The 19965-nt window shown below is 35.7% G+C and overlaps 1 long non-coding RNA gene across 3 annotated transcripts; it reads right to left on the bottom strand.

Annotated features, from left to right (window-relative positions):
• Positions 1-7256: 7256 nt before the first annotated feature.
• Positions 7257-11392, bottom strand: LOC133717735 (uncharacterized). Of its 3 annotated transcripts, XR_009849905.1 has the most exons (6): positions 10964-11392; positions 10816-10863; positions 10572-10710; positions 10277-10416; positions 7705-7789; positions 7257-7554 (listed from the first exon to the last, which is right to left on the bottom strand). It is a non-coding gene; the product is annotated as an uncharacterized LOC133717735 (long non-coding RNA). The 3 variants fall into 3 exon arrangements; XR_009849903.1 differs by having other exon boundaries at positions 7257-7789; XR_009849904.1 differs by having other exon boundaries at positions 7257-7789; positions 10567-10710.
• Between the last annotated feature and the right edge of the window lie 8573 nt (positions 11393-19965).

Raw genomic sequence — 19965 nt, forward strand, 5'->3', positions numbered from 1 at the left:
GGCAAAAGGCCAGGTACTGTACGGACTATTTTCCTTTCCTAATAATGGAAAGGCAAATTGCTACCTTTATGTTTCATTTTAGGCCTTGTTTGGTTCACTGAATGGATTTCTTAGAAAAGTTGTTCCTTTGTATTTTCATCGGGAAGGGAAATTAAGATTCCTACTAATGTGTTTGGTAACAATAATAAGGAATGAAATCAATAACTAATAATATAATTGAAGAAAATTGGTATTTATTTTTTTATAGAATTATTTTAGCCATACAAATGGTGCAATAAATGTTAGAAAAGTGTAATAAATGCTAAGAAATGAGATAGGAAAATGGTTCCTTAGAGTATCTTTAGCAAACTCTCTATTTTGGCTCCTTAGTTATTTTGGAGAGCATGTTTAGCTTTTTATCTTTTTTTTTTTTTTTTGAAAGGAGCTTTTTATCTATTTTAGCAGCTACACGAAACTCCTAAGTGGTTTTCTATTATAGCTTTTAGCTATCTCGCTCCTAAATATAGAGAGCGAGATGAGGCTCTCTATAATTTAAAACATTACTTTTGAGTTATTTTAAGTAATTTATAAATACATTTAAACTATTTAATCTTCATTTAAAAAATAATATAAATTCAAAACTAGCTAAAATAGAGAGTATTGATGTAGACGGATTTCTAAAGTGACTAGCCAAAATGACTTTTTAGCTACTTTGGCTAAAATTTGACTAAAAAATGGCTAGCATTGCTAAAGATGCTCTTAGGAGAATGGAAGGATTTATTTTCCTTCCTATTTTCCCTTGCAAGAGGAACTATTTTCCTAACTTTGCACTTACCAAACATAGGAAAGTAAGGATTTTCCCTTTCCCGAGCTTAAAATCCGTGAAACAAACGAGGCCTTTGTGTCAATCTGCTACTTTAGGTTTTATTTAAGCCAATCTGCTACCCTAGGTTTTATTTTAGCTAATTTGCTATCATTCCATCAAATTTACTACTCTAAGCTTTCAAGATTAATTAATTTACTTCCCAAAATTTTCAAAATTGGTCATTTGCTACGTACCTTAGATTTACAAAATTAATCAATGCTTGGATGAAGAAATTGACAAATTAATATAACGAAAATGTAGCAAACTGGCTAATTTTGAAAACATAAGGTAGCAAATTTGGAATAAATGATACTTAGGGTAACAAATTGGCTAATTGTGAAAACCTAGGGTAGCAAATTGACACTAAAATGAAACCTAGGGAGTAAATTGGCTTCTTCTTTTTGTTCTTTTCAAATAAGTAAAATAGCTATTAAGCCTAATGGAAAGGGAATGTCAAATTTGTCACCCACTCAATTAAAAGTAGGAAGAAAAAGCAATAAAAGAGAGTCATAAATTATCACAACAAAAAACACATAATTAAAGGAAGTTAGGAAGAGAGTTTAAAGATGATAAGGTGGAGTCCATGCACAATGCAAAAGGTGAATGTGGGGGGGGGGGGGGGGGGGGGGTGTTATGGTCATTTGATGAAGTCAGGGAGAGAGTTTTGGTCAATTTGGCTTTTTGCGAAATTTACTATATACTAAAGTTCACTATTGCAGACTGTTCATCTAGGGTGGAAAAGATGATTTTGCCCCCGTTTTTAAACTTTTAAGGACTCTACCATTGAGCTATGTATAGCGGTCCATGATCAACAACTGCAACACCAAGCCTCTCTATGTAAGTATGCATGGTCATTTATGGCCACTAGAGTTAGGCATGAATGGCCATGTTGGCCATTACGTGCTTGACTGGTTGACCCTCTAGAGTTAGGTATGTGTTGCTCGATCGAATACAATAATGAAATGTATGTACGACTATTTATGGCTCGTTATACCTAAATTAGGTTCATGCATGTAAAAATGTTATATATGTTCCGAAGGAAATCCAGTAGTGGGGAAAATACATTCAGTACTTATCTTGCTATTCCCTAATAATGGAAGAGGAAGGTCAAATTTGCCACCCACTCAATTAAAAGTAGGAAGGACAAGCAATAAAAGAAAGTCACAAATTATCACAACTAAAAACGCGTAATTAAAGAGAGTCATGGAGAGAGTCTAAAGATGGTAAACTGGAGTCCATGCACAATGGAAAAGGTGAATGTGAGGGCGTTATGGTCATTTGAGAGAGTCAAGGAGAGAGTTTTGGTCAATTGGGTTTTTAGCAAAAATTATACCTAAATTAGGTTCGTGCATGTAAAAATGCTATATATGTTCCAAAAGAAATCTAGTAGTGGGAAAAATGCATTCAATACTCATATGACTATTTCCTAATATTAATGGAAAAAGAAGGCCAAATTTGTCACCCACTCAATTTAAAAGTAGGAAGGAAAAGCAATTAAAGAGAGTCATAAATCATCACAACTAAAAACGCATTATTAAAGGGAGTAAGAGAGAGAGTTTAATGATGGTAAAGAGGAGTCCATACTCCATACACAATGGAAAAGGTGATTGGGCACTATGGTCATTTAAGGAAGTCAGGAGAGAGTTTTGGTCAATTGGGCTTTTTGCAAATTTATACCTAAATTAGGTTCATGCATGTAAAAATGCTATATATGTTCCAAAGGAAATCCAGTAGTGGGGAAAATGCATTCAGTACTTATATAGTTATATGACTAATTTCTAATAATGAAAAAGGAATGTCAAATTTCTCACCCACTCAATTAAAAGTAGGAAGGAAAAATAATAAAAGAGAGTCACAAATTATCACAACCAAAAACACATAATTAAAGGGAGTCAGGAAAAGAGTTTAAAGATGGAATGTGGAGTCCATGCACAGTTTAAAAGGTGAATGTGAGGGCTCATTTGATGGAGTCAGGGAGAGATTTTGGTAATTTGTTTTTTTTTTCTTTTCAAAATTTACGATATACTAAAGTTCGGTTCACTTTATTCAAAAAAAAAAAAAAAAATCGGTTCACTTTTGCAGATTGTTCATCTGGGGTGGAAAAGATGATTTTGCCCCCGTTTTTAAACTTTTAACGACTCTGTCATTGCTAGGTATAGCGGTCCAAAATCAACAACTGCAACACCAAACCTCTCTATGTAAGTATGCATGGTCATTTATGGCCACTGGAGTTAGGCATGAATGACCATGTTGGCCATTACGTGCTTGATCGGTTGACCCTCTAGAGTTAGGTATGTATTGCTCGATCGAGTACAAATGAAATATATATATATATATATATATATATATATATATATATATATGGCTATTTATGGCTTGTTATACCTAAATTAGGTTCATGCATGTAAAAATGTTATATATGTAGGCTTCCTCTATCTAAGAGCGGAGGCGAATAGGTTTCCAGAGCGGAGGCGAAACTAGGGCTCTCAAAGGGCTGCCTACATCCGTCCGACGGCGCGTCTATGGACGCTGTCGTCGGACGGGATCTATTTCTAAGCAATCTAAGGTCCCGTTCTCGGGGTGTTATCGCTCCAGATCGAGGATACCAGTTTCAGGGGGCTGGGGTGTTCGCGGTGGCAGGGAGGGTTTTGCTCGATTCTGGCAGGACGAAGTGCTGGGTCATTTGGGTTGTGGAGATCGGATCGGAGGTGGAGCTTTGCAGGCTGGTTGCACGAGGATGGTGGATGCGAGGTGATCCGCTTTGTTTCGGGGATGGGAGTATTTCCAGATCCGATCGTGGCATGGTGGCTGGCAGTTCAACATCTTGGGTCAGCTGGGTTGCAGAAGCGGTGGCTGGCGGCGAGCTGTTGCAGGTTTCGATCCGATTCGGTGGTTGCTCCGAATTTGGTAGCAGACTGTTGCAGGTGGTGGCTGGACGCAGGGGAGGGAGGTACGAGGCAAGCCGGAGCGAGTCCTTTCGGGCGGTGGCGACCCGGTTCTGGTGGTGGCGGCCCACTGCTTGGGCCCGAAAAGAATTGGGCTGGGCCTTATACTGTTTCTGTGGCATCCTTGTCTGTTGGGATTATGCTTGGGTTTGGGCCCACTGTTTGGGTCCGGCCCAAGCTGTTTTATGTTTATTTTTTACAATTTTTATTTGTTTACTTTATCTAGGTTGGATGCGTTTTATGCGACCAATAAAATCCTACATATACTGTGTAGGCCTAATCGGGCTTTGTGCCTGGGTATGCACTCTACGTGCCTTGTCTGCTCTAGGTCGGCAGCGACTTATTTGTTTTGTCAAATGGACGCTACCGCCTAGTGGCAGGATGAGATTAAGTGTCGTCGGATTTCCTTTTCGGCGGCAACATAGGAGGAAAGCTGTGCTAAAGCAGGTAATTATGCTATGTTGTACACGGGGTACATATCGAGTTTTCTTTCCGCTATGTCACTGCTATGTTAAAGCAAATGGAGTAGCTATTGCACTCTTTGCTAGTTGGTGCTTGTTAGAATACAAGTCTCCTGTAGAGTTTTCTGATATTATTTCAGAAAATATTCTAGATGCTTATGGTAGTCAGGGGTTTAGGCTCTATGTCCCCCCCTTGTATTCGACAGTTTCATTAATTAAGGCTTGAGGGTAGCCGCACCAGCCCTTTATTCAAAAAAAAAAAAAAAATGTTATATATGTTCTAAAGAAAATCCAGTAGTGGGGAAAAAACATTTAGTACTTATATGACTATATCCTAATAATGGAAAAGGAAGGTCAAATTTGCCCTCGGTGAAGTTGATCGTTAAGAAGGCGTAACCCTACCTTCTCGGCGTCAAGGCGCAACCTTGAATTTCTCTGGTTTCAACGTAGGTTGAAGGTTTGCTCCGGGGGAGGCTTTGATAATCTGTGCGATTATAGGTGTAAGATTGTGTAGACCTATATATATATATATATATATATATATATATATATATATATATATATATATATATAGGCTACTTACTTGATGTAACTTCAATATGCAGATTCACCTTCTTAATAGGAATTAAGTATCTCCAAGATATCTCATACTTAAAAGGATAAGGAAATTAAGGCTATAATTATGATAACTATTCAGATAATAAAGTCTGATGAAAAGAAAAATGACGGACTTAAAATTCTTTATCTCCAAACTAACTGCACTAATTGATTCCCATATCTAATCAACCATTTTAATTTGATCATCTCGTTCATGCACTCCATCAAACATCATTCATACCCTAATAGTACAAACAAAACGACATCCAAATTTAACTACGGGCGATTAGCAACTCTAACCAGCACAGCAGATGAATGACTTTTGTCTCTGGATCATAACCCTTAAAGTGCATATGCACCCTATCAAGTATCAACCACCTTGAAAACAGCATTGCTTAGGCTAGAGGAAAAATTTGGTTCTAATTTGGCCATGGTAAATGAATGATAAGGACCCCAAATTTGAGAAAAAAATGAATGAAAGAGAGAGAAAAAGTTTTTCAATGATCTCGATACGAATGAAAGACCTAATACCAAAAAGGGAATGAAATGAGACTTGGCCAAAGAGGTCATGATGAATGCCAACATTCAATGAGCAGGTGTTGATCTATGATTCGAAAGACTTAGCTAGCTAACTGATAAACGACTATGTCTAATGATTATATAATATGAAATGAGAATAAAAGAATGTGACTTTATTTTAACCCACATTCATGTGTTATAAAGATTTTGAAAACAAATATATAGAAGAAAAGAATTTAGAAGACGACCACTATATGTCATTGATTGCATTCATCCACATAGGGTTTCACAAAATAGGTTAATTTAGGTTTGAAAAATATGGATCTGCGGCATAGTTCTTTGCTATAATGAATTTTGTCTTTGTTAAAAATTAAAACATAGTTCTTGAACTTGTCTTCAAGTTCAAATTGACATACAAATTCGAGTAAATGACATAGCCAATATGAACTACGACAAATCCAAACGTAAAAGTCAAGAAACATAAGCCAATGTGCTGCCTGATTACAATCACAGGAAGAGAATAAACATCTAAGTGTTCAAAACTAGAAAATAATAATTTTACAAAAGCTAATAAAGTCCCATCATCAGTAGCCTAGCTTTCATCATTTGAATTAAGTGAATCCACCATCTCCTTAGCATCCATTTTAGCATCACATGAGACTAGCCACCATTTCTAGCCAAATTGAGTCCCAAAGAAGCAGCACAAAGCTTCATTGTATTAGAACTACACTAATCTAATGTTGTAAATCTATCTTAGAAAGAGCACATGTAAACAATGTTATATGTGTGAACTATATTTAGGATTGCAGTAGTAAACGCAGAGTATATTAGAATTGCAAAAGCATATCTATCCTAATATTTGAGTGAACTATTTTAGGAGTGCTATAGTAGTCGTATCCCAATATAGGAGTGAAACATCATATCTATCATGATATCTGCAATGTATATAAACTGTATAATATGTGAAGGCATCTTACATGATGCACTTGAATCATTCCACTACACCAAAAATCTTATCAGACAACGGCAGAAAACCGTTGTGGGATTTGGAGACCCACCGTTGTAGAGTGAGCCGTTGTCTGATGAAAAATCGGACAACGGTGGAACACAGTTGTGTGAGAAACACACAGACAACAGGTATGTGTTATAACTGTTGTGTGATAGCTCGGCAGATGCTAAGCGCAGCAGTTGAGGCGCTGTCTTCAGACAACAGTGCCAGTTTTAAGCTGTTGTATGTCAAGCGTGTCAGACAACATTTTTTTATTTTGTCTGTTGTCTGATTGATCTTCAAACTTCAGTTCTTGGACTATATCTGTTGTGTGATTAACTTTAGGACAACAGAGTTCAATTGGTTCTGTTGTGTGATTAACTTTTACGACAACAGAGTTCAATTAATTCTGTTGTCCGAGTATAAATTAGAAGACATTGATTCGTTAAAAACCGATGTGTGATATGATTGATTACAATGTGTTTTTGTCCCATTTTTTGTCATTCAGACAACAGGCAGTGATCATTATATCTAATCTGTTGTGTGATCATTTAAACATCCCATTCCTGAATTAGATTGTGCATTCATTTGGTCCATTTACCAAATGAACAGTACTCTATCAAATACAAACATTGCAAACCATCAAATGATTCATATAACCAATACTTTAAACTAAGATGTTTTCCTTGTCGAAAATGTACCAGCAACAAGCGTGCTACTTCATGACTCATGCACATATGTGTTGACAACAAACTTTCCCCACTCATTTCGCACTTGATCAATATCCGCTTGGGTGTATTGGCTGCTGCCTCTCCTCTCCCATTGAAATCAGTTTATTATATCAAAAGGATTAGTGAATCATTTTGGTGAATGAGGCATGGACATAATAACACACGAAAAACTGAGTCAAGTGACTATATTTATATTGATATGCATACAGAAGTTACAATTGTAGTAGAACTTAATCACTAAAGTGATAACAAAATACAAAGAGATTAATATGTACAGCTGCACAATTATCTATAAATGAGATAATCATATGTAGATGATAATCACCAAGGAAAGAGGCTTTAGGTAATAGTGGGAGAGATATGCCAAAGGTTATAATATAAGCCTAAACCCTTGCCCTTGAAGCTAACACGTTTAAAATAGTCAATCTAGTTCTCTGTCCCTGTCATAATCATTGTTTTCATTATGGAGCTGCAGTGACAACGAAATAGTTAGATGTTTCCAGCCAAGTTAATATAACTGTTATAAGGAATGTACCCTCGAATTTTAGAAGTACCATCCACCAGATTTAGATACAATAGCATCTTTCGTACAAAATGAATATCAGATCACAGGACTAACCTGCAGATTTAGCGGTAGAAAATGCTTTCAACTATTCAGCACACTCAACCAGACCAAGCCATTACCAACTGCAAGCCTACAAATCCTAAATAGGCAAGGAATCTGAGTAAGGGAATGACAGAAAACCAAGCAAAAAGTTAAATCACAGCACACGGTAAAATAAGAAGGGAAAGGGACTTTTTGCTTCTCAAAACATATAGTTTCTTGACAGAACATTTTGCTGTTTCAATTTACTTTCCCTTATCTTTTGAAGATCAACATGGTGTTAGTAAATTGTGAATTCCACTTTCCTCTACTTGTTCCCATGTCATAATGTTGGTAGAAGAGGATTGTAAGCAAATGATCCAAGTAACAAAATTTGAAGAATATGGTAATGCTTTGGAACTTGATTAGTTCTGATAGCAAGAGTTACAATTAAAACCTTGATATATAAATGTTGCTGAATGTACAATTTTCAGTGCTTATATCAATACTCCAATGTCCAGAAAGTAACTATCTTTGAATCATGCCTAGACTCTTTTTCAATCAATTACCAGTAAGAAACTATCCTTCATTCATGCCATTCATGCATCTTTATATGAATAGTTAAATACACATTTCAATTTCTATTAAAACTAAATATATGTGCCAACTAAATTTTGTCTCTTATTTTGGTGCCCTAGCACCAGTACTAGAACTCAAAATCAATTATTAATTTTGAGGAATCGGTGCTTGTGGGCCAATCTCTTCTAGTTACATCCATGTAAATATTGTCACGTTTCTGTTCTATAATACAACTGCAGCTACATACAACAGACTTATAAAAACCTGAGAGTCACTGTCTGAGTTCAGAATTGTGTATCCTACCCTTCCTCATTCAATTTCCTTCTTGATTACATTCTACAAAGTACAATCTACTCATTAACATCATTTTTCTAAAGAATTTTATTTTCAACCATGGTAGCAATGACAAAATATACCTTTTTCTTCTCCCTATATCTCAGTCAGACACATAGATACCTTCAAACTGGAGAAGGTAGACTATTCTGCGCTGATGACTCTTTGATAGAGTTTTTTTTTTTTTTCTTATGTTTTACTGTTTTGTATTTTGTACTTTTTTAGAGAGAGTGATCTACGAGAAGATGAAAACGACTTAAAAGGAATACAGTGACATATGAAAATAAATAGAAGTAAAACCAAAATTGACTTGAAATCGTTTTCTTAGTCACCATCTATGTCATCATTCTGATGACTCTTTTGATGCAGCATTTTTTTTCATGACTACACACATTTCAATTTTCATGCTTATGCATGCGATATCTTGACCAAATGCATTTCAAGATCTGTATGTCCGGAATGTACAGTAAATTTTACATCCCATTGTCTTTCTCAACACCAAAGTGAGAGATATATACATTCCCAACAGCACTAGCTCCCAATAAAGTTAATCGCTTATTTGCAAGTTCAGTTTTCTTTAACTACAAAGCAACTCAGTAATGCTATAACAAAAACTATAGGTGGAGATTGATATGTTTGAAATATCATTCCCAAAATGGCAGACGACGATAATAGCATGAGACAGAGTAAGTGAGATAGTTTTAGCACTCTTATAATACATGTAAATGTAAGATGGGTACCAGGATTGAGTTACATGGAATCCAGAAAGAATGACTGCTAGGCAAAAACACCTGAATTCACTGTCGACCAGGCTTATAGCTAGTTAATATAACAAGCATTGCGGCTAAGCATGTATTTGATCAGACCATGGATTGAATTACTTTGATCTAAAACTTCTGTTTGTAGCTAATCTGGGTATAGTGACAACTTAATTACTTGGAAAAAAGAAAAAGAGTGAGGACGAAAGCTGCATTAAAACATGCTGTGTCTGAAGCGACACACTTGTAAGCATTATGAAGCTATAAGAGGATATGGATATAAACTTAACAAGCTCAAAAGTCAACCCTAAGGCCCTCAGCAGTCCTACTTCTTCAGCACACATATATGTGCTAGAAGTATAAATTGCAAAAGTTCAATGAAATTCCCTTAAAACAGATTATTCAAAGTTTCTCTTCATAATAATGGAAAAGGGTATGCAATGCAAGAGCTTTGAAAAACTTGAAGAAACAAAGTAGTAGTCAAAACCAAAGATCCAGAATTTTTGGTGCAAACTAATATAATAATGAAAGCATTCTCAAGAGACGTAGTAAGTGTTACTTACTACTTACTTCAGTAAGGAAAACAGATGCTTGACCGAGACCTTTGTCAGTTAGTTGCATAAAACGAAATGTGTAGGATTCTTAATAGTAGAATTATGGGGACTCTTCTAAGTATGCTTCTTACTAGTTTGTTGGGTAAATTACGACTCCAAGGATAATCTAAGCTAACTAAAAGCCTAAAACATCAGTACAAGTATCAACACGCTCAAAAGTCATGAAAAAAAAAATCAACACGCTCAAAACACTATATAAATGATTTAGAAAGCATACACAAGTATCAACGCACTCAAACACTCACCCATACACAAACACTTACACTGCTCACTACCTCACTCACACAAACAAAATGGTGAAACTTGTTGAATTGAACTACACACCTGGCGGTTTCGAGTTCGGAATCTGTCATTCCATGGTAGGACGGCAATGTCTTTAATGGTGCCAAACACAGGCTGCTGATCACATACAGACTGTACCATCCCCCAACTTCACCAATTATCACCAATTCTATCGATTTCTCCTGAAATGTCAAAAATCACATATCAGGTCATCTATGTTTCTAATTCCACCAAAATCAGAACTAAAACGAGAAGAGATTGACCTAGTGCTGAAAACAAAAGGGGTGTGTGTTTGTGTGTGCGTGTGAGAGAGAGAGAGAGAGAGAGCGGACCTTACCGAAAACGACGTGGTCGGAGTTGGGGAAGCGAATGTGACCGTAGAGGACCTGGAGAACGACGGTGCCTCAAAGGAGTCACTTGGAGAGGTAGTGAGAGCTGCTGGAGGTGGACGACGACGATGATCTGAACCGTTCCACCTTTTGGGACTCGAATCAAAACCCCATTCAGAAACCACTTATGAAACCTAAAAGAGAAATTGATATGAAAGATCGAAAATCAAGAAAGCTTTCTCTTTTCCTCACCAAAAGTAGTTCAATTGAAGAGAGGAATGAAGAGCGTCTCTTCCCGATCTGGAAAACGAAAAAAAACCCTAAAATCAAAATCAGGAAATCCAAACATGGTAGAATGGGGCGAAGAGACCAAATCTAGAGAAGGAGAAAAGGGAATTACCTTCGTGGTGATGTTGCTTAGAATCAAAACTTCGAGCTTCTTCCTTTTTGGTTTGCAGGTCAGGGGAGATGAGAGAGGAAATGGGTTGGCTTTTGAGAGATAGACACGAATAAGAAGAGGGATCGAAATCATAATCGATGAGTGCAGTGAAGGATGAGTGCAGTCGAGTCCTAATCGAGATGTGTTTTCATGAGAGACCCATGGTGTTTTGATGAGAGAGTGATGGTTTTTGATGAAGATGAGAAGAGAGCTGCTCGATCGACGAGAGGAAACAGCAAATCCAATAAACCTAGCTAGCTAATTAAGTTGTCAAAGGCAGGCTTTTAATTTTTGCTTTATGAATCAGACAACATAAAGACGAAGTTTTGTTGTCTGATTGTAAACAAATTAAACCTCAGCTAAGGTTCCAAAGAGGGAAAAGTTCCCGCTATAATATGCAACCAAAGTAACCATCTCATTTACACAACGGAAACAACTCATTTGGTTGTGGGATCATCAATCTGGTGCTATATTTCAATCAAAACTTGGAGGTTTTGGGGGGCTTCAGTGTCATTTTGGGCCAAATAAAGACACATCCAAATATTTCCCACTTTATCACACAACAAAAAATAAAAAATCGTTGTATCATGTTTTGCATGCTACTCTCATACAACAGATATAACTATACTGTTGTACTATGTAGTACCAATTTGCAGCCAAATTTGAGTCGATCTAGGAGGGAAATCTGCCGCTATTTTTTTTATGATTCACACAACAGATTATTCTTGTAACCGTTATGCAATGGCCTTCTAAACAAAAACTTCAGAATTTTAACCACCTTATACAACGTAAGTTTACTAAACATGTTGTCTGATTCACTTTTCTTCATCACACAACACTTTTTTTTTTCGTTGTGCAAAAAGTGTTGTCTGTTAACGTTTTTTTTGTGTAGTGAGAGGTAGCAGAAATTAAAGATGAATTATAGGAATAAAGCAGAGACCTTGACAAACAGACCACCTCGAGCAGAGGATATCGACGATGATCTTCTTCCGCTACTGTTCCTAGTAACCCAGCTCGTTGTTGTTGTTATTGTTGAGTCTTCGTCTTCCTCCTCCTCTTCTTCATCCAGATTTATTGATTAATGTACCGAGAAACTGCCCCTCCCCCTTTTTCCTCCTCCTCCAAATCCCCAAATTGAAAACCCTAATCCCGTGCTTTCAGAAGATGGTGTTTTGAGAAGATGGGTTATGAGAAGAAGATGGGTTTCGAGATGAAAATGGGTTCGATCCGTAAAGAGAAGAAGACGGCGCGGGTTTTGCTTTAAGATATGAGTTTTCCTATTTTTGTCAAAGACTAGCTACCTAAGTGTTGAAAACAGCCAAGTACATTTAAGTTTTGTTGTTTTCTCGAAGATGGGACACAATATGTGCTATTAAGCTTGTCAGAGTGTGGTAGAAAAAGTGCATTTAAGTTTAGTTTTTGATTTGTATAACCAATTCAGAAAACACAAAAATTAATTTCGGTTGTTTGATAATATACAATGAAACTTCAGCTTAGAGATCCAACAAACAAATCTCCCGCCTAGTGCAAATCACAAACTCATTTCTCCCGCCTAGGATTACCATCACACATTCACACAACAAAATGAAGGCATTTCGTTGTAGGAGATTAAAATCGTGTACCAGCATTTCACTCAAATATTGGCCTTTTTGGGGCTACTCACTCACATTTTGGGGTACATATGATTTTCTTCCAAACTTGCACAACGGAAACAAAAAAAATGTGTTGTATGTTATTTTGCAACTTACTCTCGTACAACATATACAACTATACTGTTGTGCAAGGTGAGTCAAAATTTCGACCCAAATTTGAGCAAGGTGAGGGGGAATTTTTTTTTTCATTCAGACAACAGACAAATCCATATAACTGTTGTACAATAATCTTGGACCCAAAAAAAATTGATTCATGACCTCCTTATACAACTAAATCTCATTAAACCTGTTGTGTGAAGTAGTTTTAGTGATCACACGACGGAAATTTTTTTTTCGTTGTCTAAAAAGTGTAGTGTGATAAGGATTTTGGCATAGTGTTCATGCATCTTAGTCTTCTCCTGATTTCACCTCCAGTATTCTCTTAGTATGATGGCACTAATTTATGAGAACAGATCGTGTATCAGAAGGGACCAAAACGTTATATATATATATATATATATATATATATATATATATATCCTATCCAGAGCGATGCCTCCACATCTCGACCGTTCAGTTTTTAGCTACTAATGTATAGATCGTTTCTGCAAATTTTCAGCCAAATTAATGGTTGTTAAGGCATTGATAATTGCCTTAAAGCTAGTAATATATATATATATATATATATATATATATATATATATATATATATATATATATATATATATATACAGATCCTATCCAGAGCGAGACCTCGGTATGAAATTAAAGTGCGAGGTTGGGAGTTTAGGGTCACTTTTTGGTCGCATATCCACATCTCGACCGTTCAGTTTTTAGGTACTAATATATAGATCATCTATACAAAATTTCAGCCAAAATGATGATCGTTAAGGTATCTAAATCACTTAAACCAATGGACGGACTGAATCTGTCAACCTGAACCGTACTAGCTTTAAGGCAATTATCAATGCCTTAACGACCATCATTTTGGCTGAAAATTTGCAGAGACGATCTATACATTAGTAGCTAAAAACTGAACGGTCGAGATGTGGATATGCGACCGAAAAGTGACCCAAAACTCAAACTTCATACGTAAATTTTCAAAGCAGAGCTCCACTCTGGATAAGATCTGTATATATATATATATATATATATAACTTCTTGCAACTGTCTTAATTTGATTTTAAATCAATTCAAACATACGAGGATAAGTATTTAAACTTATTTTAAATACAAACTCTAATAAATACATTTATTTTAGTATATATGTAGTACATATAAGGTTTCTATGTAATGTCTTGTTCATCAGGTTTTCTATCAATCTCCTACTGAACTTGACATTACTTAGAAATTGATATGTGCATATACATGTATCAGTTAGCTAAAGTGTGTACATTCAGTTTTTATTCCTTTTCGATCTATTTCAAATTATGTCAATCATGTTTGCTGTAAAGAACCAACAACACAATGAATCAGAGAAAACATTAGTGTTCCATGATCACATTGCAGCAACCAAAATCACATGAATCATTCTTATTATAGCTGCACTATAATCAAGTTTAAATCATCATACCATATATGATATAAGCATGCATAATGTCCTACCAAAATTTCTAATCATATGGAACTAAAGCAAATTATATTTCGCTAGCTTAATATCATGAATCTGCATATTTGCTATCCACAAACAACAATCTAAAATTGTACAACTTAATTATGCATATACACAATGAAATAAAAACTCAAGAATATAATAATACTTAACTGATCATTGTATGGAAATCCACAAACTACAATATACAGCAATGAGTGAGATGTTATTAGACTTCATCAGGATTGAAATTGCCCAACACTCCAATAGTTGTGGTGTACGTGTCTAATAAAATTAGAGACTACCAAGACTTTTGTCAAAGGATCAGCCAATTGATCTTTAGTTCCAATCTTCACTACCTCTATCTCTTCATCTCTAACACTTTCTCTAATTGCAAAGTATTTCACATCAATATGCTTAGAACCTAAAGACCTTTTATTATTCTTTGAAAAGAATACTACAGATGCATTATCACAGTAGATTGTTATAGCCCTTGACACAAATTCCACAATCTTTAAGTGAGCAATGAAATTCTTTAATCATAGTGCATGCCCAGTGGCTTCAAAGATGTAGCTTCAAAGATGGGTATATATTCAGCGTGAAAGGTTGAAGTTGCTGTCAGAGTCTGTTTAGCTGTTTTCCATGAAATTGCTCCTCCAGCCATAACAAATTATCTATACTAAAACTCTAAAGTTCTGTGAACAGTAACATGCCATATTGATTTACTCATTTGCCCATGTTTGTTTATCTATACTAAAGCTCTAAAGTTCTGTGAACAGTAACATCCCATATTGATTTACTCATTTGCCCCTGATTGTTTATTTATTACGAAGCTGCCATCCTAATAGCAATATTGATTTTCCATTTTGCCCCTCCCTCCCAATTAAATTACCCACATAATCCAAGCATATAATTTACACCTTAATTAAATTATAATTAGGAGTGAGACAAGAGAAATTTTGATCCCATAACTCACACCATTCATATGGTGTGTTGGCAATTTCTAGTATATAACTTGAAGTCGATTTCAAGTCATCTAAATCTAACTTGTATGATGCATCATTATAAGCTTCCACCTCAAGTTCTTGATCTTAAAATATTCTTATGTAAACCAACATGTGACTTATGGTTTTCTTCAAATACCTTAATACTTTCTTACCAGCCACCCAATGTGCATGACCTGCACTTGACTGATACCTTGATAACATATTCACAGCAAAGGATATATCAGGCCTTGTACACACTTGAGCATACATCAAACTCCCAACCAATCTAGCATAGAGCATGTTCTGCATATTCTTCCTCTCTATTGCGTTCTTAGGACATTGGCATTTATGTAACTTGTCTCCTTTTGACATTGGTGACTCTCCTGAATTACAATTCTGCATCCCAAATCTCTGAAGTATTTTATCAACATGATTCTTCTGAGACAAGCCTAAAGCATACTGTTTTCTATCCCTTGTTATCCCAATCTGAAGCACATAATGTGCCTCTCCCATATCCTTCATATCAAACTGATTTAAAAGAAAACTCTTTGTTTCTTTTAATAGGCAAACACTACTACTGGCAAGCAAGATACCATCAACATACAAAATCAACAATATAAAGTCACTCCATTGGTCTTCAAGTAAATGCAGTCATCTAGTTTATTTTCCAGAATAACAACTTGAGTGATTACTTTATCAAACTTCAAGTACCATTGTCTTGACTTTCTAAGTTTGCATACCATGCTGTCATCTTTTACAAAACCCTCAGGTTGCAACATGTATATTTCTTCATACAGATCACCATTGAGAAATGCAGTCTTCACATCCATCTGATGTAGTTCCAGATCATAATGTGCTACAAGAGCCATGATGACTCTAAATGCATCTTTTGTTGAGACTGGAGAGAAAGTCCCATTGTAGTCTATACCTTCTTTCTGATTATACCATTTTGCAACTAGTCTAGCCTTATACCTTTCAATATTCCCATATGCATTTCTTTTGGTTTTAAAAATCCACCTACAACCGATGGGCTTAAAATCTTGAGACTTATCCACCAAGGTCCACACTCCATTCTGTAACATGCTTTGCAGCTCATCTTCCATTGCTGATTTCCACTTCTCATTGTTTGAGGATTGCATGGCTTCCCCAACTGAAATTGGATCACCTTCATCTCCCAAATCAGTTTCCTCAATAGTCAAATATAACTTGTATACATATGGTATGGCTGATTTCTTTTCTCTTACAGATCTTCTCAAGGTCACATATGATGCTTCTGCAAAATCTGTGGTCGATCTGCATCGCTACTGTATTTGCTGCAGCTTGCTCATGATGTTGTTCTGGCATTGTATCATCTGCATTTGACTCACTTTGTTCATTTGTGATAGTGTTGACATGATCCGCAACATTTTGTATCACTGTTTCTGCTTATTGTGCTACTTTTTCAGCCTCTGCACTTGCTAAAACAAGATTCAACAAGACTGAATTGTCTAGGATTGAAGTATTACTGCAGCCCTGATCTAGAACTGATGTATTGATGCAGTCCTGATAGATAAACCATTTCTCCATATCATCTTCTACCTGTGATGAACTTTTATCCATTTCTAAATCATTTCTTGCACTGTTATCAAACACCTCATCATAGAATGCAGCTCTGTGAGGTTCTATTATTTTTGTTCCCTTGCCTGGACAATAGAACTTGTATCCTTTGGACTTCTCAGAATAGCCAATGAAAAATGCACTGACTAATTGAGAATCCAACTTTCCATTTGTATTGCTGTGAATTCTAGCTTCTGCTTTACATCCCCTCACATGAAAATGATTCAGACTGGGTTTATATCCACACCACAACTCAAATGGAATTTTGTGAATTGCCTTGGTTGGAACTCTGTTGCAAATAAAATTTGCAGTCTTCAAGGCTTCTCCCCACAGAAATTTTGGAAGTCCAGACCTGAGTACCATGCATCTAACCATGCTCATGAGGGTTCTATTTCTTCTTTCTGAAACTCTATTTTGTTGAGGATTGTATGGAGTTGTATACTGAGCAACTATCCCACATTCTTGCAAAAATAAATCAAATGGATCTTTATGTTGCCCTTGTTCTGTATACCTTCCAAAATACTCACCACCTCTATCAGACATGACAACTTTGATAACCCTGACTGTTTGTTCCTCAACCTCAGCTTTATAAATCTTGAAGGTTTCCAAAGCTTGTGATTTTTCAAAAATAAGGTAAACATAACAAAACCTAGAAAAATCATCTATGAAAGTTATAAAATAATAATTTCCACAGATTGTGTCAACAGGAAAAGGACCACAAACATCAGTATGGACTAAATCAAGCAAATTTTCACTCCTTTTTGAACCAAAATTCCTAGAGTTAGTACAATTTACCCTTTAGACAATCTACACAGGTTCAAAATCTTCAAAACTCAAGGCTGATAAGATCCCTTGTTTAGAAATATGGCCAAGTCTTTTATGCCACAAAAAGGATGAAGAATCATTGAATTTTCTTTTGGAACCAGATGCTTTATCTAAGAAGAAAATATTATTGCTGCCACTTTTACTAGAAAATACAGTTTCACAATTCACAAGCCAATACCCATTTAAAATATTTGCTTCACCAAAACACACAGAGTCATAATAAAGCAACATCAATTTATTATCACTAGAGAAACTATAATCATTGTTTGCAACAAATTGAGAACTTGATATGAGGTTTCTCTTTATATGAGGAATACAATACACATTATTTATTTCTAATACCTAATTATTCCTAAACAGCAACTTGACAACTCCTATAGCCTTCACAGCTACTCTTTGACCATTTCTAGAACAAACCCTTGTTTCATTCTTATTTGGGATTGTTATCCTTGATAATCCCTGTAAAGAATTCACAATATGACTGGGTGAGCTAGTGTCAAACCACCAAGAGTTATCATGAACAAAATCATTTGACTCAATACTAAAAACAAGTTTTGAAAGAAAAGTACCTCTTTTAGTTAGCCAAGCTTTGAAACCCTCACAATCTTTCTTGAAGTGGCCAGGTTTCTTTCAGAAGAAACACTTCAGGCCACCTGCAGGTTTATTTTTAAAATTAATGTTGTCAGACCTCACAGCAGATGTTGAAGTACCAGTTGAAGTGCTTCCTTTGTAGTTGCTATTGCCAAACTTCTTCTTCTTGAGCTCTAAGTGGGATATGAGATTTCACTGACACTTCTTTTCCCTTCGTAATTTCATCCTCAACTACCACAAAGAGGTAAATCAGTTCATTCACCCTCCACATTTCCTTATGAGTTTTGTAAAGTGTCTTCAATTGATCATACTCATCTGGCAGTGATTCCAGTAACAAATAAACAAGGAGTGGATCTTCAACAGCCATATTTAGTCCCCTGAGTTTCCTAGCAATATCAGAACCTTTCATTATATATTCTCTAACACTCCCTTTTCCATTGAATTGTACCCTCATGAGAGTTTTCATAAGCTTTCCAGTTTCTCCCTTGTTCGAAACCTTGTATTTTTCTGCAATGGAATTGAAGAACACTTTTGCAAACTCTGAGTCTGGAATACCTCCTATTACATCCTCAGTTATACTCTTCTTGATCTTAATTAGTGTCATCTTATTATGCTTGTACCACCTCTCATATTTTTCTTTGCTTTCCTTGCTTGCATTTGCAGGCAATGGTTCTGGTGGATCTTCTTTCAAAACATGATCATAGTCCATAACTCTCATATTCAATTCAATGTCACTTTAATTTCCATTTCTTGAAATTTGAGCCATTCAACAACTCAATCTGACTTATGCTCATTGGAAAGTGCATTGTTGTATATGAAATTGATCAGTCAAAATCTTCTAGTGCATGTATCATGATACTAGAATAATCTGAATGTCCCAAAACAAATGAAATTCATATATGAATGTCATTTAACTAAAACTCTACGTATATGCAGACAAATGAAACTTTGCTATTTTCATGACCTGACATCATTTGTGGAGTACTCATCTCTAATAGTTTCTGAATGTTCATTTATCTAAAATATACAAGACTATGAAACCAAACGTTTGATGTAAATTTCTTTAGAAATTATACTCAAATTTAATTTTAAGTTTCATAATCTTATTATGATGAAACTGAATACAGTGTAATTGTTATATATTGGCCACTTTGACAGCGCTTTATTATGCAACATATAACTGAATTTAGAAAGAGCACATGTAAACAATGTTATATGTGTGAAAAATATGTCATGCCCCGAATTTTGAATAAAGAAATTTAAATCCGAAATGCGAAAACTCAACCAGATTTTTTCCATTTAAAACTAAGCAACGGAATAACTGAAAACATATTGTCAATAAAGACTCAATCACTAGAGTCGAATATAACATCAACAAGTGTATACAAAGCTCGAAAGAATGAAATACAAAAGTAGCGCCTCGCTAGGAGTATACTACATACAGCAGTACGATATAAAAATAGGTCCTGAACCTAAGACTGCTAAACTACACCCCGCGATCTCCACCCTGGTGGTCCTGACCTGCAGGAATAACCGCTACACCATGGAATAGTGCAGCAGGTTGCAACCAACAAACCCAGTAAGCTTTTTAAGCTCGTATGAGTAAACTCAATTTAAAAGACACGAATCCCACATGCTTAATAATTCCCCAAATCATGAATGAATCAAGTAATACATATCAACACCACAAATCAATAATGATTCAAGTCCCTCATGGACAATCAATGAAAGAAACACTCGAAA

The sequence above is a fragment of the Rosa rugosa genome, chromosome 6 (assembly GCF_958449725.1).
Source record: "Rosa rugosa chromosome 6, drRosRugo1.1, whole genome shotgun sequence".
Taxonomy (NCBI): Eukaryota; Viridiplantae; Streptophyta; class Magnoliopsida; order Rosales; family Rosaceae; genus Rosa; species Rosa rugosa.